The sequence below is a fragment of the Lagopus leucura genome, unplaced genomic scaffold (assembly GCF_019238085.1).
Source record: "Lagopus leucura isolate 7727_CA_CO unplaced genomic scaffold, USGS_WTPT01 Super-Scaffold_73, whole genome shotgun sequence".
Lineage (NCBI taxonomy): Eukaryota > Metazoa > Chordata > Aves > Galliformes > Phasianidae > Lagopus > Lagopus leucura.
The window spans coordinates 27,479,413-27,485,412 of NW_024962252.1; positions in this window are offsets into that span (position 1 = coordinate 27,479,413).

The window sequence follows — 6,000 nt, forward strand, 5'->3', positions numbered from 1 at the left end:
GTTTCAAGGTTCTCCCATTTTAATGTTATTCCTTATCACACAGTAATACAGTATAACTGTTGATGAAGCAGAGTGTGACCTACTAATCATATGTACATCCAGAAAGTGTTAAGGACAACTATTGCACTATTCATTTATCTTCTACTGCCTTAAAGTTTCAGATATACAGCATGATTTTCTTATGCGCAGCAGAAGTAATCTCTGGCTTCTCTACTAATTTGCCAATTTATTTTAAAACCATCTGGAGCCCAACATTCTTCTACTATTATTGTTATTATTTAGTATTGCTCTGGCTTTCAGCAACCTTAATTAGAACTGCAAAGTTGTCTTGCAGGCAGTCTCGCATGCAGAACTTCAATACTCAGAATACAGTTACTTTCAAATGTAAAGTCCAGGCTTTTTCCTGGAATACTTCAGCATATATTTATGCAGCATGATCCAGTCAGTTCACTTCAGCTGTCCTACAGCTTTACCAAGTGAGAATGCCCCACTGAGCACTAATGGACAAATTCTTGCTGACATTATAGAGAGTGTAAAGAACGTGCAATCATTCAAATCCATGTGAAGGGTTATTTATGTTTTCCTTTGCCATGTGCTATCAACAGCAAAACTAGGCAACATTTCATTTTAGTGATGTGAAATCATCACTCTGAAATCAAACTTATCTTCTAAGGGTAATTTCAACAGCAGTGTGACTGTACTTCTGCACAGCTTTGAACCTTGTGCTGGCTCTCCTAGCATCTGAATAGCTCACTACAAACTACACTGAAACACAGCCAAGTATTCATATATATAGCAATGCAGAGACTGTTGTCTATGTTACATTCTCTTGCCCTTTCTGGCCAGAAAGAGGCAGAGCAAGGACTTGGGGTAAACACGTTCTTCTTTTGTCAAGTATGTGAGGAAGACTTCAACTTAGTCTGAGATTTGAGATATCAACAAACTTTCCACTGTACTTCAGATACTGAGAAAAATGAATAAACACTGCAGTGTGTTTTAAGGAAATGCTATTAGCATGGAAAATGCATCGTTATCTAACAAAAAGATGTAAGAAACGTATTTCAGTGTGACTTTATTATCTAATAAGGTCTCAGAAGAAGTAAAAACAGATTTGTAAGGGCTAGATTCATCTTACCTCTTTTTATAAGTTGAATTTAAGATACACTGAACTTCAGCCTTTCCTCATAGGTGAGCATGGCACCGCCAGCAGTTAAGCTCGTGCTGCAGTCCGTGAGGTCAGGGGAGCCTTCAGCTCATCCAGGAGGTTTCTGCTGGCCCACAAACAGGCGTCTAATGTTGAGATGCCTCCATTTTGTTCTTAAGGATCAACTAACTGCATTAACTAGACTTCTACTGATGATGCTGAGAATGGCCCCAGACTACATGCAGGCACATAAATTCAGGCAGTGCAATCTCGAACTAAATCCTGATTAAGGTGTAGGCAGTGTGGATGTTCAGCCTCTGAAATACATCCACTGGAGAGAAGCAAGCATTTTTATCATGAAGTGACTGTAGGTTGCTGATATCTACATTGCAGAGTGAAGTACTGTGCTCTAGAAATAGCTTGCTGAGCATGGATCTCTGAAATGAATGGAACTGAGTGACTACCACATACTGGCAACAACAACAAAAAAAAAGTTTAGAGGTAGAATATCTGGAAGCCTGTAACTTCTTTCTGTGTTGAGACAACTATTTTCAGTATTTTGTTTCAATGTATTTGCAGTTAAAGAGCACAGTCTGGATACTATCTGGCCTTGTTTGGCAGAAAGGATTAGAAAAAGTATTTTCTGTCTTAGACTTGGACTTGGCAGTAGGTCCAAAGATGGTCCACGATTCTACAGTTCCATAACAAAGAATTCATAAAGTGAAAGAAGGAAAAAAGGCAACAGAAGAAAACAGTCTTCTGAATCAGTCTATTTTAACACTAATTTGGTACCTGTGATTTCTTTTTCCTATGATAATAAAGACATAAAAACATAACATATAATGCATTCAATTTTGTTGCTAGTTATGGAGAAGAAACAATCCTTCTTGGGAGCTTAGCACTTTTATAGCTAAGACATTAAGCTGTTCCTTAGCAGGAAGGCAGGCTACATTAGCACAACGCTACAGCGCTTGCAAGATAAACTTTTCTGTTTACATTTTCACTATTACAACGTAACTGTGACTGTTGTCATGCATACTGGTTTAATAAAAATTAGCAATAACTTTTGTAACCCAAGGCTTAAAATGACAGTCTGTAAGGAGATACCTTTATTAGTTTTCCATGAGTCATAACACTTATGTGGCGTTTAATCTGTTATTTTCTTTTTCAACCAAAAAGGCTTGTAGAAAGTAATGATTTGCTAGCATAGGCTTTTCAGACGAAAGAAAAGGACATTCTGCACGACTTTCAATTTGCCTGTATCAAGGAAAGTGGAAAAAGTTGTTTGCACGAGGAGTGACAGCAGATAACATTCGTTTAATCATGATATAAATAAAGTAAATACAACCTCACTCCCAGAGTGATAAAACACAGAAAGCCTCAGCAAATAAATGTAACCATCCTTTAAAATAGTCGCCCTGTTAACAGAAGACCATAGGCTCTTTTTGTGTGTACCATTCTGTATTATTTTTTCTGAAAGACTCCGTTTGTTTTGCTTTGAGGTCAGGCTTTGTTTTCCCAGGTTCTCATGCAGATTAAAAAAGAGAATAAGCAGCATTATTTCATATGGCTTGGGATACAACCCTACTTGTTGCCAGATATTAAATACCTGTGTCATCTTCCAGATGCTGGTGCACCATCATATACTGATGTCCCAGCCTTTAATAGAGATTGATGTGCCAGATAGAGTTGTCTATGCATAGATACTTCCATCGCTCCTTCTCTGGATTTTTATATGGGACAGCAGGGTTGAAGGTACCGTTTGGGATGAAAGACCCTTCACCATATTATCTAAAATGCACTGCTGCACTGCAAAAAGCTTTAAATTCAAACAAATGTTATGATTTGCAATTCCTTCGGGAAACGTTATTTAAATGTCATATTTTCAAATATTTCCTCCATTTATGTTCAGCATGAACTACAAGTACCTGCTCTCACTGAGGAAATAACTCATCTTCTGTTAGTAGAAAAGACTCTGCAATTCTAAAATCAGCCTTTCAACTAAGTAAATACATACACATAAACAGATATCAGATCTCTGCCTTTAAAAGGGAAGTACACAAAACCTAAAAACTGCTGAAAAGCATAGCAAGAAGACTTGACTTCATTTAAGATCAGGAAGAATGGATTCCAAAGTAAAGAGGGTGCAAGCTGGACAGTGCTGCTAGGCAGCATCCCTGACCTGACCATGCCAAACTCCAGGAAAAACAGATAATAAAGGTGTTGCCTGGGGGAACTGCAGCATTTGGTAGCCTTAGCATATCGTCATCCTGATGTGGCTGTTGGGCTTCAGCTTGCCAGAAGGGATATAAGCAGAGCACCAAGTCCATCTAGGAGAGCAGTGCAGGAAACTCACAGGGCAAAACAACCCCTAATTCATTGCTAGCTTCAGTTTGCATTGATGTGTGTTTTATTTGTTTTGACGCACAAATTAGATAAAGTTATTATTGATGAAGATCACTGTGGTCTCCTACTACATGACCCTAGGCAAATGTTTATCATTGCAGAAACTTAATCAAGGGGACCACTGGCCAATATTAGATGCAAAAATCACTATTTCTTCCTGAAATTGTAAATAGGATTTCAGTTTGTGGTATGGTTCTTTGTATAGGCAATGAAACACTTAGAAGCCTTCTGCTAGATATCCACGAGTCAGCCTCTATTCTAGGCCTGCATAATGGGGTTTTTGACAGAGATGGAACATTTTTACAAAAAAGAACATGATCTCTTCATGTCTTGATTGATCTGATGACATCCCTGCTATTGCCGACAGTATTTAAAATACTTGCTAGTTTTCTTTATGTGAAAGAGCATTAAGAGGCTTTTAACATAAATCTTTATCTAAGTCAAAGATTTGCTCTTTATAAATGAACAGGAAATTATTTAAAAGGGAAAGCAACTCTTCTTTGCCTTCTGATGTGCTGCTGCCCAAGGCAATGACCTGTTATTAACCTAGAGCCATGATGAAGATCTGGCTGCTCTCCTCCCATTCCAGCACAAATATTTTTATCACAAAACATACAAATTTTGAGACCTCTCAAAAGGCAGAGGCTTTAAATCCAGTGAGAGAAAAAGTTATAAATTGTATCACTAGAATCCTTTTTCCAACTATTTACATGCAGATAGGAGAGCCCTCTTTATGCAGGACAGATTGAGCCAGAAGAATATCACTCTCTCTAATGCCCTTAAGTTAGTCATGGACTTATGTGGAGGAAAATTGGACATTTCTCCAAGCCTCCTTTTTCTCTTCCTATCAGAGGGCTCAGTGGTGATCTTTTTCATGCAACTGTCATTTCTCATTGTATGGGATCCCATGGTGGAGGCAGGTCACTATTTCATTAGTCATATTAACCACACAGCTTTACTTTTCCACTGACTTAATATCACCTTGCCTGTGCCAAAAGAAAAGCCTGAATTATTAACTGTGCAAAAAGTGTGCTGAAGAATGTGGTTTTTCCTCCTCCAGTAGCTATAGGAAGTAATCCTCCAATCTGATAGAGTGCAAAATGTATTGAATTGGTGCTGATTTTTTTATTTCTTCTAAAAGAATTATGAATAATTTTGTTTTAAGACCAGAAAAAGAAAATAAAACAAACACATTAAAAAAGGTTCAAATCCAGCTTGTCTTCAATGACAATGTGGTATAAACAGCTATTCACAGTGCTAGGAATGTTGTTTTCTGCTTAAATTTGAATTTGTTTCATACAGAGTCTTAGGACAGTTTCAGCAATTAAAACAAGGCTACTTCTGCAGAAAACTAAATAAGCACATAAATTACAGAAGAATTAAAATAAAGTCTGGTTCCTAAATGTTTCGGGGAGTATAAGGTAGTTCTTTCATTAATCTTCAGTATTAATTAGCATATAGGAATAATTCTCTTCCAGAAAATCGTCAGATTAATGTTTCATTGACATCATGCTACATGAGTTATATTCCTGTGCTTGTGTAGCAATGTGTTGGGATTAAAGATGACAAGATCAGGATCTAGCACGTTCTTTATTTGATTTAAATTTTATTTTCAGATTTCTGATTCAAAAGTTTGCTAGAAAAGATTTCAAAGGATGCAAGCCTTAGTAGCAAGTCTATGACCAGTCCTAGTGGTTTGTACAGGTGAGGAGACAAAGATTATACTTAAATATTACTTCTTGAAATCATTCTTGAACAGTAGAATGAGAAGAAGCAGATGGAACTGAATGGGAGAATGAAAAGATGGGGTGAAGAGACCAAATATGTAAATGTACATGATATGTAGGACTGTGCAGTACACCTTAGTCCATTAAGTCCTCATGTTATGACACACGGCATTCAGTCCATTGATGATTGGTGGAAGGTGCTTGTTGGGACAATGAAAGCATGGGCTGCAGATACTCTGCCATGCCAAGAGCCAGGGAATGATTATACAGAACATAAAAGCAACAGGAGAAGGAACTACAGAGAAATAAGCAGACCTAGCTGTGAAGCTCAGTCTGTAGCATCCCATGGAGTTGCAGTGCAGTAGTAATGCAGGCATCAGTTTGTGCAGAGAATCTTGGTGAACCCACTCATTCGTGAAAGGTGGGCAGAGAGAGGTGTTCTGTGAGCTAGAACCTGTGCTTAGCAGAACCCATGCTCATCAGCAGCCAGTACAGGACTTCAGTTCTGAGGGACCTGGAGGAGATACATTTTTCCAGGCACTTTCAGTCTTCTGCAAACCTTTCTCTATCTGGTGTCTGCATGAAGACAAATGCATTGATGGCAGGTTGGTACAAATCTTTACCTGGTGTTCAAGCTTGATGTCTGCTTGGACACCGGATAGAGATCTGCCCTAACCTGCCATTCATGGGTTTGGTTCCATATGACTTGCTGCACAGCATAAG